The following is a 15,791-nucleotide window of genomic DNA, read 5'->3' as shown; positions in this document are numbered from 1 at the left end:
ATCTGCTCCTGTATTTTTTTTCTGATTGCACTTCTGTATTTATTTAAATCATGCTTATTACTGCTGAGAATTGAGTTGGCTGACCACACAGCCATATTATTTTATTGGTTTTGTGGCTGTCACAGAAAGCCTGTGTGTTTATTGCTTGTATTCTGTGTTGTATTGTCTTCTGCTGTACCCAGGAGCATAAAATGCGCTTACAGAGAATCCATTTTCAGATCAAGCTGGTAGGTACAAGGCCATCTGGCTTGATTTGCTGTTTACTTATGAGAGGATCCTGAGCAATGAGTAAGATTCTAAGGGTTTGTGGATGAAACTCTCAAATTCAGACCTTTGAATTGGTCAGAGATCTTCCTCCTCTGCCCCTTTGGTTCTTGTATGAAGGTATGTGCCACACACTGTGGTAGCTCTGCAGAATCCCCTTTGATACCTGCAGTCTTGTTCCTGTTGGTGGCTTAGGGATTCGTGAAAAAGCGAGAGATGGATAGCCGTATTCCTAGTAAGTCATCCAATATTGGAATGTCCTGGAGGACACGGTTTAGTGCGGGCATTTACACACTTAAAAATGTGGTGATATTGTGGGTCCTTGTACATGGAATATTATGTGAACCTCATAAATGAGCAAGGAGGAAAGGAATAATATTCTCACTTCACAGGGAAAAAAAAGTGAGAAAGTATTTTTCATCTTGAGCCAATGACCTTGAGTCCAGGAGTGCAACATGATTTCAAGAATCAAGATGTGTTGAACATCTAAAAGTTTTCAGGATCAGAAAACTGGTTACCATGATGACTCCAGCTGTGAAATTGAAGCGTGGCTTCTTGTTCATGTGTTGTTGATATGAATTTTTGAATCTTGAACTTCTGCAAGGACCTTTTTTACCAACTCCAATGTTACTTTATTTTGCCCAAACTGGTGTTCCCAGGACACTTCCTTTTTCTTTCTTGATTGTTAAAATTTCATTTAGAAAAAAAGTGAGAGGGTTGCAGGATCTAGAGATTAGTGAGATAAATACCTAGAAAAATTATTCTCCAGGAACAGACAAAATTTCTATGTCAAGGGAGAGAAAGAGGGAGTAATGTTTACAAACTACGTTCCAGTATGGGGCTGGAAGGAATTGTGAGAAGGCAGGAACAAAGTTTGCCAACACTTCAGCTCACAGCAGGTAAGGAGGAGTGAGCTGGCCTGGCAAACAGCTATAGTGGTTGCATTTGCCATTTGTCAGAAAAGAAACTACTTGCAAATAATGTGATTTTAAACTAAATGACTCTGTTCTGTAGCAGCACTACAAGCTTTAATTTTTCCTCTGGGTTTTTAAAAATATTTTCCTCTCGGTTGTCTGTTGTTAAAAACAACAACAACAAACAACATCTGTATATCCTTGCTCTCTTTTAAAAGATTGCTGGGATGATTTGACATCAATTTGCTGCAGTAGAAAAGTAGGAGGAGAAATGGATTACTGGTAGTAGATGACTGTCTGCCATCTGGAGAGATTTTTTGGGTGATGAAATGCGTGATTTGGGCACAGATGTGTGTTTGTTTCAGTGCAATGGCTGTCAGGGCTGCAAAGAGACAGCCCTTGGGTCAAGAGAGTACCAACAGCTGTGGAAGGAGGAGCCTCACCTTGTGGGCAGAGGCTAGGCTTTGGAAAGGTCTTTGATGTTATTAGACTATATAGTCAGATCCCCAGAAAGTTGGAGTTATTTCCTTCTCCAGGGAGCAGTGTAAATCTTTTATCCTTTCCATGGTCCTTGTTCCTCCCGGTGCTGCCCAGAACTCAGCTCTCAGCAGGATGTTGTTGTCGCCACAACTGTTCTCAGGTTCTTTCTCAGTCCTTGGCTTCTGAGTTCTGTCCAGTCCTTTTGGGGAAGTCTCCTGCTTCTCACTCAACTCATTTTTCTTACTAGGTATCTCCTTCCTTGAGGATATTACTGTAGGTCTCGCAAGTAACGAAAGGAATACAACTAATCTGGTTTCAATGGAATATGTGAAAGTTGGATAGGTGTTTTCCACTTTCCAGCAGCCTCTCTCCTTGGAGTCCAGGGCTTTCAGCATGCCAAAGGCTCCTTTTGCTCCCACTATATAAAGCCCATCCTCCTCTAAATCATAGTTATGATTCTTTTGTTTCTAGAAAGTTAGTGTTGCATTTTCTCTGTCCTGCCATATCTGCATTCAGCCAGCTTGTTCCTTCCAGCTCTGACAAAGTAAAGCAACAGCAAAAGTACCCCGAGCCCTTTTCTCTCATTTTTGTCTCAGTAAAGATTTTCCTTTAACATTAATGTGAAGTATCTTATTTCTCTATAGAAGGGGAAAGGTTTCAGCAATCACAGGTGAGATATGAGCTACTGTTCAAAGTAGCTTGGTCAAGAAGGGAAGGATTTATAACACTGTCAAGAAGTGTATACACCTTTGCAAGCCCTCAACAGCCTCTATTTCAAACCAGAAAAATTCAGTGTACACAAATAATACACTAGAGTAGGTTTGTTGACAATTTGCCTGCACATCAGCCTTTACTCTTCTGCACAAAGTGCATTTTGTTTCAAACTCTGGATAGGGTTATATTTTAAATCATCTGTCTTAGCTCATGTACATTTTGACTCCTATGAGGCTGCTTATCTGACTAGTGAGTCACTGTTGAATATTCAACACAAAACCAGTCTAATAAGTCCCACCACTATTGTGAACCTGACAAGGAGAACAGTGTTATGCAAGTATTCTCTTGCTGAAGAAGACATTTCTAACAGATTGAATGTAGACAGATGATGTATTCCTTTCAAGTAGCAATGGAAATTTGTTTTCCTTAGTCTGAGGAGAAACAAATATTAAGGAGCTAAAAATTAGGCCCATGTCATCTCTAGCATAGGATAACATTAGTGTTACTGTGTCTTTTACATTCAGCTGCTCCTCATGGGTTTTTGTGATCCTAAATATACATATGTGTGCTCACATAATCCTTTAGCTTTACATGGAGAAGGAAAAAGAAGCATTTCTCTACTGTGTCAGAGCCAATATCCTCAGCTCTTAATCAAGTAGGAGCTGGTTTTATCCTTCCTAGACATGTGCAGCTTGCTTTTCTTTGGGTCTTGATTTTGTTCTCCTGAAAGGATTAAAATAAGAAAAAATGACATTTTGAAACCATGTGCATTCAAACTTATGAACTCTTCAAATAAATTTTTTCAAAGAAATGGTTCACTTGAACAAGATGTAACTGGGTGGGGTTTGGCCATAGTGCCTGGGTAAAGTTTCAATTCATAACTTTCATGTCCTTTGTTTCTTCAAAACTGAGATAAAAATCTCACTTTCTGATACATCTGTGTTTCTATTTTTCACTTACCTTAAAAGAAAGACATGACCATCTGTTTTGTGAGGCATCCACCCTTTCCACAAAACACACGTTTGTTGAAGCAGAAGAGGGTTTACTTTATGATTAAATACATTTAGAGATTTTTTCTGCTTGTTATTTTAATCAAGTCCCTGACACAGGGAACTCAACTTTTGGTTCTACACTAACGAGATCTTCTTACAGCTCAGTGGAGAGTGTAGTGAATACTGCATCTCCCTCCAAATATGGTATGCTAATAGAAAAGGCCACAGAATCCTTGAGGAGTGCTAGACACTAAGGTTCTTTCAGAGATATTAGTAATTGTCAACACAAAACCTCTGCTGTACATTAAAGAAAATAGCAGTATAGAAAATAAGCAAGGTTCAGAGAAAAATCCCCTCAGCCCTCTAGACTCCTCATGTCATTACTGACTCCTGTCCTTTCTGTAATTTCTGAAATAACCTCTCTGTCAGGTTTTGTTTCAGCCTTCATCCAGGTTTCCTGGCTGTGATATTTATTTCTGCAGGGGTAATGCTTCATCATTTCAATTTTCCATCCGTTGAGAGCTGTGCTCCTGGATTCTGTTTCCTAAAAGCTCTGCTTATTCAGCTTTCACAGCAGGTATGTACAATTATGAGTTCCAGGATAAGATAGGTTGGTTTTCAAAAATGTGCTTTTAGGGCTTGAGCAGTGAGAAATCAGAGTTGTTTGCATTTAGTCTGTGATTCTGCTACCTGACAGTAGGCTTTGCCAGATATATTTGATTTATCTGATTGGCAGAAACCCTTCACATTCAAGAGGCTTGGTGTCATCTTCTGAATCATGGAATCATTAAACCATCAAGGTTGGCAGAGACCTTTATGATCATCCAGTCCAACCATGAATGTAGAATTCTTACTTAGAAGTTCCTTCTGTAAAAACCTTACATTTATCTTTCTTGATCTTTCCTGTGTCAAAAACAGAACTAGAAGACTTTTGAGGGAGACGGGTGAAACAAGAAGTACTTCAAAAAAGTAGCAGGCAAAGTTTGTTTCTGGAAATCTGTCTGTCCTCTCCCTGTCTTCTGTGAGAGAGACAAGGATCTCCAGTGTGCCTAGGGCTAGAGTGGTCACTGGCAAGCCGTGTGACGGTAGGCAGGAATTTGTGTAGGGTTAAAAATTTGTGAGGTTTTTTAGTTAATCATGGGTTTCTACTGACACTTCTCAGCTTTGACAATCTGAGGCAATCTCAGCACTTCCTGAATACAAGGAGTGTTGAACCCCCCAATAAGCAATCCAGATCACAAAATTCAAGTATTTCATATAAATTCCAGAGATCTCACTGTTTAAATTCCAGCTTAGAAGATCTGAGAAGGTCCAAATTATCTTATTGCTTATAGTCCCAGCTCTTTCCTTATCAATTACCCACTTTCCCAAGTGACTGATGTTCAGAAATGATGTAGGTGAACTCAAGATTTGAGTGCTCATAAGGAAAAAGGTCCCTAATCCCATCAGTCACTGTATAAATATTTCCCTTGCTGTCAGGAGAAAAGGCTGAGGGGTTATTCATGCCCTTGGCCACCATTTGTGACAAGGCTATGTGTACAGCAGGCCACTTCAGTAGGTGTGCCTGGCAGGCTTAGATTCCTGCTTGTTCCACCTTGTGTAGTGGAAAGGACCAATTGTGTCAGGAAGAAAGTGGTGGGAGTGAAAAAAATCTGCTCTCGTGTCTCTGGCAGCTGCTGTGGGAATCCTCCAGAAACCTACCCCGGTGTGTAGCAGAGCCTCTGGCTCCAGGGCTGAGGGAGGCTGACAGATTCAGAGCTCTTCTGAGAGAAGCAGGGGTTCTAATGATTGATGGTTGTCTGTCCCATAAACAATTTGTAGTGGCAATTTTTTTTCACTCCTGCCCTGTTTTATCTCCTTTTTCTGGAAGGAAAACAACTGGGGAGGGGTATCAAGGTCCATCCAGAGCTCCTGTTTTCCCCAGTTGCCTTAGAATCGGAGCAGAGGAAGCAGTTGAAACCTGTGAAAACAGGTACAGAAATGATCTTCCGTTCAGTACGTGGGTGTGCACTTTTAACTGTGTCTTGTTAAGTTACTCCTGGTTTTTGTTTTATTTTCAGTACTTGTACTTGATGGAATAATCAGTAATTTTTATCCAGAGTGCAGCTTGCCACACTTGTTCTTTCACACCACCCTATAAGATATTTCTAAAGATATGTGTATTCATGCCTCACTCCAGGGTCAAAAATCCCCCAAAACCACAATACAAACACTTAAAAGGAGACTAAGCATAAAGTACATTTTAGCCAGTCAACATGACATTTAGACCCCAAAGCTAGTGAAGAGCACCAGGATTTGCAACCCGCACAAAAAATACAGGAAATTTTTGATTTGTATTTGCAAAGAAATGTTCTTATTTGCAGTGTTTTGGTTTTTAAATGGTATTTATGTTAAAATGGTTCAGCTTCTCGCAGCTAGACCTGGGTGACATTTGCCCAAAGAACAGTAACTTTGTCACAAATTAAAAAAAGGGGGGAGGGGAACAGGGAAAATAGCATCATAAGAACTAAAAGTACTTGGGAAGCTGATTCATCTTACAAGAACTTAGGAAAATATAGGAATAAATAATGATGATTCTTTAAATATTATTCTATGTCCTCCCATGTTAAAAAAATCCTTATTTTGTTAGTGCTGATATGTTTTGGTTTATGATGCTTTGAAATTGAAATTCTGGGGATTGGTTTCAAAATTATATTCTTCCACACTCTTTTGTAAGTGCACCCTCTATGAAGAAAAATCTGAAATGAGCAAAATGAGCTGACATAAAATATTGCTTCTAACTTTTAGCTATGTCTCTTTATGAAAGAAAAAGTTGACATGAACTCATATTGACAATCAGAGAAACTGAAGGTTAGGAAAATCTCTATTTAAACTAAAAAATATCCTCAAAACTTGAATTCTGAGCTTTCAAATGTCAGTGAAATGTTTAAACATTGGGCCGTTTTTCTCTCTATTATCAACAAAATGTTGGAAAAAATATAAAAAACAGATATCACTTAGAACCTCACTCTGTTTTAGGGTTGTATTTTGTATTCTAAAGGATTACATTGGAAAATCTTGGGTTTAGCTAAAAATTAGCTCAAGTTCTTATTTATCTGAAATCCTAGTCCCAGTGGGAAAAGGAATTAGTATTAATGAACACACCTCCAGATAATTTTCCTGTCAAGGTTTGCAGACCATATAAGTATTTGATATTTGAAGCTTCAGACTGGCTGGGACTTTCTAAGAAAATCCCATCTTTAGACCCACTAAAACCCTGAAAATCTATCTGGAGGTCTCCTGCGGGATCATGCTGGAAAGTACAACTGCATGAGCATTTTTTTAAAATATGATTTTATTTTCTGTGTCTGCTAATCTTGCTGAAGGATTTTCTGTGCCATTTGGCTGCACAATGTATACATTCATGAGTATTTCTCCTTCCAAAACTGAATTTATCTGAACCCTTTAACAGGACAGTCCAAATTTTTCCTTTCCTATCTTATTCCAGCCAGTGTGGATAAGATGCCTGGCTTTTGTTTATCTGGAATGGAGTAATTTTCCTGGGGCAGATAAAGAAAGGAAGTCAGTGAAGAAATTGTTTGCAGGTACACAAGACTTCATTCAAAACAGGTAATGAGCCCGAGCTGTTCTCAACTGTTTGGTGTCCTGCTCAAGGGATGTAAAAGGAAGAGTTGTATCCTTGCAGCCTGAACTGTTCCAAGTGCTGTTGCTCACTTTGTTTACTCAGCCATGGTAAGATCTGAAGGTGCCAGCAGACAGGAGAGAGCACTTCTCATCAAGTGTCTATTATTTTGTGCTCTCTGCACACCTCTCCTTAATAGACCTCAAGAGCTCTACTGCAGTAGAATGAAAATCACATCATTATATTGCTAACACCCTTCCTTTACCTGTGACGAGCTTTTGAGTCCTACATCATGAACCCTTGTAATTTTTGTGCTTTTCCTCTAAAGGCCTTCTTGTTGAATGCTGTTGGTAGCGTATGGGAGGTTCTCTTTGACCCTCTTGATCTAAATGTCTGTTTATTTGCATTTGTACAAGGCTCACATTAGTAAAAAGATTTCTAGGTAGGATGGCATTTCAAGTAGTGATGTGGGAGCAGACGCCTTGCAAGAAGCTAACAGAGGATGACTAATTAAAAGTTAAGGAATAATGGTGCAGAGAGGTGTCAAGAAATCAAGAGATTTGTTTTCAACCTGCAATTAAATGCAGAGGAGAGAACAACCTGAAAAGATTTTCCTAAAACTCCAAAATTATGCTATTTTGTACAGAAATGTTTTAAGAGTAAAACAAATAATTTTGCATGTGGAATGAGGATGGTGCACATGCTATGCCAGACTCCAGAGCCATCCAGTGTGGCTTCCCTTTATGCCAAGGAATCTGGAGAAAATGAGGGAGTCTCTGAAGGAGATGCACAAAACGTGGGGTTTGTTAGATACAAATGAAAATATTTTCAATTAACCAAACAATTGTGGCTGAAACACTGCAGCACAACACTAAGATCAGAGACTTTGTGGACTATACCAGGACATTCACATTCAGTGCAGGGAGGCAGGTTTTGTGTGTTTGTCGATCCTGAGCTAACGGGCTGGCAGAAGGACAGGTCTATATAGAGAGGATTCAATGCCAAATGAAAATACCTATGGGGCTCCTGTATCTAAGCTGCTGAATGTGCACCATGAAAACAGACTTCAGCCATATGGATTTCCACTAGATCTCTTTTTTTTCCCTGTTGTTTCCAGTGGTAAAATGTCAGCTAATAGAAGAAATCTTGTTATTCAGTAGGTGTTGTAAGAGGCTTATTTTTTCTATTTGCTTGAAGTAGTATAGTATAGTATATCTTCTTTACTGCATAAGTCTGTTTTTAAATTCTTTGTAGTTGATCAATCTAGAAAAAAAAACCCCAACAATGAAAAGTAACTATATCTGCTGAGATGAAAAAGTAATTAAAATATTTTAAGACATCTTAGAAATGATTTTGTTTGAAACTGCAAGCATCGTTGTAGAAAATTTCAGCAATAATCTGTAAAACTAAGTGCATTAGTTCCTTGTGTACCAAAGTGTATATTAGCACTAGGGAGCAAAAATGAAGTAAAAAATTTGCACAGCCCCAGGCAAAACCAAATTTTTGTATCTTCTGTGTGCTCTGATCTGTTAACTGTCTTAAGCACTAAATGTCTTCCTACTGATTTCACTGCACTTTGTGTCAGAGCTTGAAAAGTGATTTGAGATTTTTGAAACTACCACAAGGATTTATTTGAGATGTTAAGCAATCAAATTTAATATTCAGTTTTGACAGTCTCAGTATCAGTGTGTCACGTTCTCCCCCACCCCCAAAATGCCTTCTTGTCATTTCTTTCTTTTCTATTCATTAATCTTCTGTCATTTTGTGTGTGACTGGATATACTTGTGTAGGCACACAGTTTGTGGTGATTGGGAGTGGGGCTGCAAGCCCCATCCCCAGTGGGCACAGCTGTGAGAAGCAGGTGAGCAGCGCTGACAGCAATGAGCCATGGAGTGCCCAGGGGCACTGAGCAACCACCAGAGGGACAGAGGGCACACAGGGGCACGGCACGAACATGAGGGTAGAAAAGGTTGGGCTGAAGCACAAGAAGGGCAGATGCTTGCAGCCTTCTGAAGGGGCGTGGTGTTACTCTGTGTATTGGGGCCGTCTCAACTGCAACATCCTTGTTGTTCTACATGGTGTCTCAGAGGTAAGGCTGAATGTGTAAAAGATTGATTCATATTTACCTTTTGGAACACAGCACAGCAGTGACAGGATTTCGTGGCTGGATTTGATCAGCAAGGCAGTGCCTAAGTCCTGGAGAGCTGGTCCACACACTATGGAGTCTGGAGATATTTCTTGCTTTTTCAGCTGGACTGCAAAACAGAGTGTTTCCACTGTTATTCTTAAAAGTTGAATGCAGCTTCTGTTTTCTGATAGGGGTCTGAGCATTGTAAACTTTGGTACAGTTTTTCTATCTCTTGATGCTGGTGTTGAGTAAGTTCAGGCACAAGGCAAAGCAAGACTTAAGTCAAAATTAAGCTGTTTTGATGCTACTGTAAGAAGCTGTCACCTGTGGTTGAGGAAGCTTTGCTCAGCAGAAAGCGGGAAAAGTTGCCCTGAAAACTTGTTTTACTTTTCCCCTCTGAAATGACTCTCTAGTCATTGCCAAAAGAGTCATTCTAATTGTTTGTTTCAGAACTCAAGGTGTGTGTCTCCTGTCACTGAGAGGTTGGGTGTTGGAGGGGATGAGGTGATGAGGCTTTTCAGGATGACAAACTGCTGATAGAACTGTAGGTCAGGTAACAAACAGCAGGAGAAAGTGCTTGAGATGATGGGAGAAGGATGTGTTTGCACATCTCTCCTCTGACAAAAATACTGGTGTGAACTTAGGATCCTCTAAGAGAAATCACCTGAAGTCCCACATCTTGCAAAGAATAATTTAGCCTCAGAGATTCTACTCAGTACTGTGAGTTAAACTTTTTTTTTTTTTTTTTTTAATAGAGTTAGATGAGAGAGCTGTGTGGTTGTTCTGTGTTGTTCTTTTGTGCAGTATATCTGTACCTGACAGGACCACATTTCTTTATGAACTTTTCTTTCCAATCTTCCTGGCCAGTCTCACTTCCCCACAAATCCACCACACATCCATCTTGGAGGGAATACAGAGGTACCTCAGTCAAATAGGGATGTCTTTAGAGACTTGTAATTCTTTGCCAAGCTTAGGGCTTCCACCCCTCCAGTTGCATTTCCCAGAACACAGTTAATTCTTTGGGACTTTCTTCAGCTGACTGTGACATTACATAACTAGGTTTTGTTGATTTGGTGGCTTCTTTTTTAATAGTCTCATCTTACAGGGAATAAATAAGAGCAAATAATAAGTTTAGGATAACTTTTAAAAGGCAAATTACACATATATGAGTGGCCAAATAGAAGTCAGTGGAGTAAAACAATGCGCTTTTATTATTTTGGCTAATATTACCATAAGAGTTTTAATTATCTGAGTTCCAACAAGGCTGTAACACCTGTATGTACTCCAAGGTGGTTGCCCATCAAGGAGGACTTGATGAAATTGTTGCTTATATGAATGCTATTGTGTTTGTCAGTTTGCTTTAGGATGGATCAAACAAGGCAAGTCACACTCAGAAGCAGGAACCCAGGTGAGGTGTGCCCAGAAACAATTATTTCTACAGTTACGGTGCTCAGAAAAGTTCTCACTTCACTGAACTGTTTCTGCTATGTTGATCCAGAGAGAAAGTCAACAGAATTTAAGTCAGGATTCCTGTGAAGAAAATTCTTAATGATCTCTCTAAGTTTGTGTCACAGAACTTTCTTTCCCCTTCCCTGTGAATCGCTCGTTCTTCCTTCCGACTGGTGGTGCTGAGTGCAGGATTGCTTCTCAGCCCTCAGCACAGGCTGCTGGTACTATCCTATTAAATGTGTGACCTTGTGTCATTTGCTGCTCCTCAGGTATTCAACAAGTCTTTTCTAAAAGATAACCCCTGGAGTTCTTGAAATTCAGTAGTGGTATCAAATAATTAACTGAAGGTCAGAGACAGTCCCTGCTACATCTAATTTGTGAGCAGCTGTTGAGGAGAAGCTGCATGTGGTGTGCATTCTAATGAAGATTTCCATTTCAGACCATATTATCAGAGTCCTTGGGGGCAATAGCGGCAGAAGTTCAGATGTTTAGCAAACTGTAAATACAGACTTCACTTCAGGCAGGTGCTTCTGTCAGTGTGCTTAATGCAAAGTTTATAATCACTGAAGGCTGCACTTGGATACAAGCATGTGCCGTGTTCCATTCAGGTTAGAAGCTGCAAGTTCAGACATGTGCTTTGCTGCTTTAGAATGTGGCTGTCTGCAGAAAATCACTTTACAAACAGCAAGAAAGTATGCTCCACTTCAGGAGAAATGGTAAGGTCCCTCCTTAGATGGAAATCTTGTGCTAGACCCAAAAGTTTACAGTGAACAGTTATGCTCAGCTTCTAACTAAAATTCCTGAAAAATAAGATTTGAATCAATAAATTTAGATTGCTGTGTTGCCAAGCTGAAGAAAACAAAAAAAGAGGAATTTGTAGTTAACATAGGAATGTTAGCCTGTTTGAGATCTCTCATAAATTAGCATGGGTCCAAGGTAGTTTTTTCGGATATAAATTTTTTGTTTTATCTTCTTATATATACAACCAGGTGTCTTAAAATGCCCCTTGGGAAGCAAAATTTGAAAGCATATATAACCAAGGACCTTGTGCCCTATAGTTTCAAGAAAAGTTAGACTACATGACTTTTATTACACTTAATCTTTAGGTTTATCTAGATCTATTTCTTTAGATTTAAAAAAAAATAAAAATACTTATTTGTGGCACACTAATAAAGCCTATTTGAGCTGTCTGAATAGCCTGCAATTTGTACAACAGATCACTTAACAATAAATTTTGTTTTCAAGATTTTAATTAGGAAAAAATTAATTGTTGAACTGGTTAATCTTAGTGTTTAGCTGAAAAGTCTCTAGCAATCCAAAACAAATTTTCCATTGGCAAAATGACATATTTTCTTTGACCAGAAGTTGAAGTCTTTGGTGAGGAAAAGCAATTCAGCCTTACTTTCTCTTGTACTGGGTGTTATTGAAGGATTTTGATGTGTTATTTATCTCCAAAGGAATTTTGTTGGACTCATGTATCATTGTATGTCTCTATAAGATGGTATCTTTCTAGATAACTGAATATTTTCCACACTTTTTCAGTACCCTAATGTGTATTTAACAAAACACTGATGGATAAGCTATTGGACAAATAGATTTTAGATAATATCTTCATGATTTTCCATCCCTAATTCTCTTCATTTAAGAGCACACTGGTTCCACACAGGAACTAAATCTTGTATTTTTCTGAGAAAGGTACAATAAGATTATGAAAAAAGATAGCTTTGATAGCAGGGATTTCAGTTTGATCTAATTTTGGACTGTTCATCTGTAAAAAAAAATACAGCAGTAGACAAAGAGTGTTTTTCACTGTTTCAGCTGTGTGATCCTTGGTTACTTGTGGTAAGTGCTCTGCTTTGCCCAGCACACAGCAGCAGCAAAATACATCCAGCAAGGAACATCACCTGGAGAGCTTTGTCAGGAAAGTGGCCAGTGCAGGTGCCATGCTGCTTGTGTGGGGCTGGTTTGCTCAGAGAGACAAATCACCCGTGGGGTTGTGTTGAGAGTTGGGGACACAGCACAACACTCTGCTGTCCCCAGATGGGGCTGGTGCTCCACGCTGGCACAGTGAGGTGAGACAGTGTGAAACTCCTCCATATCAGTTGCAGGGTGTTTTTCATGGGATAATTGATAAGATGGGGAAAAGAAGAAAGGGGAGAAGCACCCTGAAGCAATTAGAGGGAAAGCAAGAGATGGATCAGTTTTGTATTTGATTCTTGGTGCAGGTAACATTTGAACAGCTGAAGTTTATGGGGATTATTCCAAGTCATGCATAGTGTTCTACCTGTCTGCTGGAATCAACCATATTGCTATTGATAATACAAAAAAAAAAAAAGGTGGGAGGTGAAGAAACATCAGTTTCTTTTATTGTTGACTATTTGGCTTCTTTCCTTGCCCCAGATGACACAGGAAGATGAAGAGAGTGGAGATAAAAGTACAGGAGCTTCAGACTTGTCAAAGACACTATACTTTCTGACAACAAAAAACAGGAAAATTATATGTGCAGTTGTTAGTATTTTCTTTACTATTGTCAAAACTAATTTGAAGAGCAGGCAGAGGCTAGTGTTAGGTCACTGCAAAACCTTTAGAAATTTGTGCTGTGTACAGAACAAGTTGAAGAACTGAAATATTTCCCTGCCTGAGGTGAAAAAGAAGTCTTTATAATTCCATCCAAGGGTGTTCTTTTAAACAACTGAGAGACTCACAGATAAACTAGGGCCATCCATGGAGAAAGAGTAGGGCTGTGATTCACCATGCCCTCCTGGGAGCTCGATACCCAGCAGTTACAGCAAGATTGTGCTGGAATGTTTGATACTGATTTTTGTGAACCTGTGTGATAGGGCAGATGAGCTTTGACTGAGAGACCTGTGTCCTGACATAAATTGGCAAAATATTATTTTAACCTGAGTTTGAGCAATTGGAGATTCAAAACTGAATGCTGATTTAACTGTGTAACCTCATATCCGTCCTGGGGCATGGGGAATACTGATAAAGGTCTTTTAACTTCCCCACCTACAAGAATTTCGCAAGCTGTAAGATTTTCTCCCTGGAGTGCCAATGCTGCCTCAGTTTGGAAAAGTTTCTTGTGCTGATTCATTGGGGATTTTTTGTTGATTTGTTTTTTCTCCTAGTACCTGTGCAATATATTTGAAGGAACAGACACTTCTTCATACTACTGGAAATGAGGGGAGTGTGAACTGGTTTGTGAGTTAGAGCACTTATCTTCTCCACTCAAGGAATTATATATTGTCCATAAAGCTGGTGTGGTTCTGCTGCAGGCTCAGTCTTGGCCAGCTGTGGTGATATCCCTTCTGCTGGCTGGCAGGCTGCTTCACCCTGACCTTTTCCAGCCAAAAGGGGGATATCAGCTCTCTGAGATCACTTCTAAAGCCCGTCACAGTCAATGGATACATGAATCGTTTCTGTGGATGTCTGAGGAATATTCAGCAATATATACTCAGGATAGCTTCGATGTACCTGGGACAAAGGCATGAGGAGATACAAAGTGTACCTTGTTTGTTGAAAGCTCTGGGTCTCAAGCTGAACATCCGGAAAGGAAATAAAGGTTTTGCTTCATCTTTCTGCAAGAATTGATTTGGTGTATCTTGTTTGTCATAGGGTTTTCTCTGTATTATTGGTCAGGATAATAAAAGCAGCACTGTATAACCCTTATCCACAGACATACAAAGTCTTTAGGAAGCTGGGTAAGAAGCTCAATTTCAGAGAAGAGAAGATAAGGCTCACTAACACTGAGCCCAGATTTTCTAGAGCTGGAGGGGATTTTACACTGAAATTCCTTTGAAAATCAAATGTAATGAGCATCTATTTCTTTAATAGCCTTTGTGAATTACCCCTTAACAATATGTGCTGCAAGATTCTTGGAAGAAGTTAGTCAGTAAAAGACTGACTGGTCTCAGGACTCCTGTTATACAGGGTTTATAAGTATTTCACTGTGTTCACAAGTTTCTTATCTTTTCTTATGGAGAAGTCAAGCAGCAAGTGCATAATTTTTGTTTTTCTGTCTGACACCTTGCCCTATGGTAAATGTCTTATCTGTCAACTGGATTTCTCTCTTTCTACCTCTACGAAAGGAACTGAGGGGTTTAGGCACATGAGGAGAGAAATAAATGGCTTTAATTCAATGCATCACATTTGTTCTCTAATATTCAATCATCTTAGTACCTTACTATGAAGAACACCCCATACATGAGGCATCAAAAGGTGGATGGCTACAGGGAGGAGATGCTGTCACCAGAAGCACTGGAGAGTGTTACTTTCCAGCATTTAAATGCCCTTAGAATTATGCTTCATCGTGGTGTTAAAGCAATAATATAATCCTGGCTCATGCTGGCAAACATCAAAAAAGTAATCCCAAATCCTGTCACAATGCAGTGAATAATCATGATGAGTTATGTAGGCTGCTGGATATGCTACCAAGACAAGCAGGAAGGCTTCAGCCTCTGGCTCTGCCTTACAGTTCCCAAAGACCTGCCTGGATCTATCCTGCAGAGTGCCAGCTCAGCCAGAGGCTGCCATGGGAGAGGCACCCTCTGGAGCCCTGTATTGAATTGTTTTACTGCGTGTCTGCCACTTTGGTAGAGGAAATAAAGCAGCTGGCTGGAGGCAGAACTGCTAGGGGAGAAAGAGCAGGGAGAGGTGTGTGTCTGTGAGAGGCCCAAGAAGGTAGAAAACCAGAGGAAAATAGAGGAGGAGGTTTTGCTGCTGGTCTGTGCCCTGGGGAGCAGCTGACAGACGGCAGAGAGTGGGAACTGGGAGAACCTGGTTGCAAAGTGCCAGCCAGGACTAAGGACAACTGCTGGGGCATCTCAGGGATCCTGCTCTGAGGGTGATGCTAAGGAATTCAGGCTGGCACTGCAGCAGTTTCTCCATGAATAACACCTTGTGCTGCTCCCTGGGAGCAGGATGGGGCAGTGTGATGGGCATGTACTGTACTGTGCTCTTGCCTCATGCCAAGGACTTTAATAGTCCTAGGGCCAGTCAAAGTAGCCTTTCTGTTCCTAATCAGATCTAATATTTAATTTCAATTCTCTAAAATAAACATGAAAGGAATACAGAAATTGTCATTACAGTTTATACATAAAATCATACCAGCTGCTTATCTGTAGCTATGCTGGTTGTTTTCAGGTGTTGTGGAAAAAGAATAAGCAGCTCTGCAGATGATGAATAGTCTAATGAAGTCAGGGAAAGCTGCATAATTAAGCAAGGTT

General features: G+C 39.9%; 1 long non-coding RNA gene across 2 annotated transcripts in view; it reads left to right on the top strand.

Moving 5' to 3' along the window:
* Positions 1-15,791, top strand: part of LOC137478579 (uncharacterized) — a 130,624-nt gene that overhangs the window by 51,198 nt on the left and 63,635 nt on the right. The window contains exons 2-4 of one of the 2 annotated variants that reach the window (XR_011001670.1): positions 1,034-1,163; positions 3,847-3,941; positions 5,038-5,184. The exons of the other annotated variant lie outside the window; for it this stretch is intronic. This is a non-coding gene — a long non-coding RNA (uncharacterized lncRNA). Of the gene's footprint in view, positions 1-1,033; positions 1,164-3,846; positions 3,942-5,037; positions 5,185-15,791 lie in introns of those variants that run through there. 2 annotated transcript variants of the gene reach the window in all.

The sequence above is a fragment of the Anomalospiza imberbis genome, chromosome 8, assembly GCF_031753505.1.
Source record: "Anomalospiza imberbis isolate Cuckoo-Finch-1a 21T00152 chromosome 8, ASM3175350v1, whole genome shotgun sequence".
In the NCBI taxonomy this organism is placed as follows: Eukaryota; Metazoa; Chordata; class Aves; order Passeriformes; family Viduidae; genus Anomalospiza; species Anomalospiza imberbis.
The sequence above is the reverse complement of the archived record's forward strand: the minus strand, read 5'-3'. Positions and strand labels throughout refer to the sequence as shown.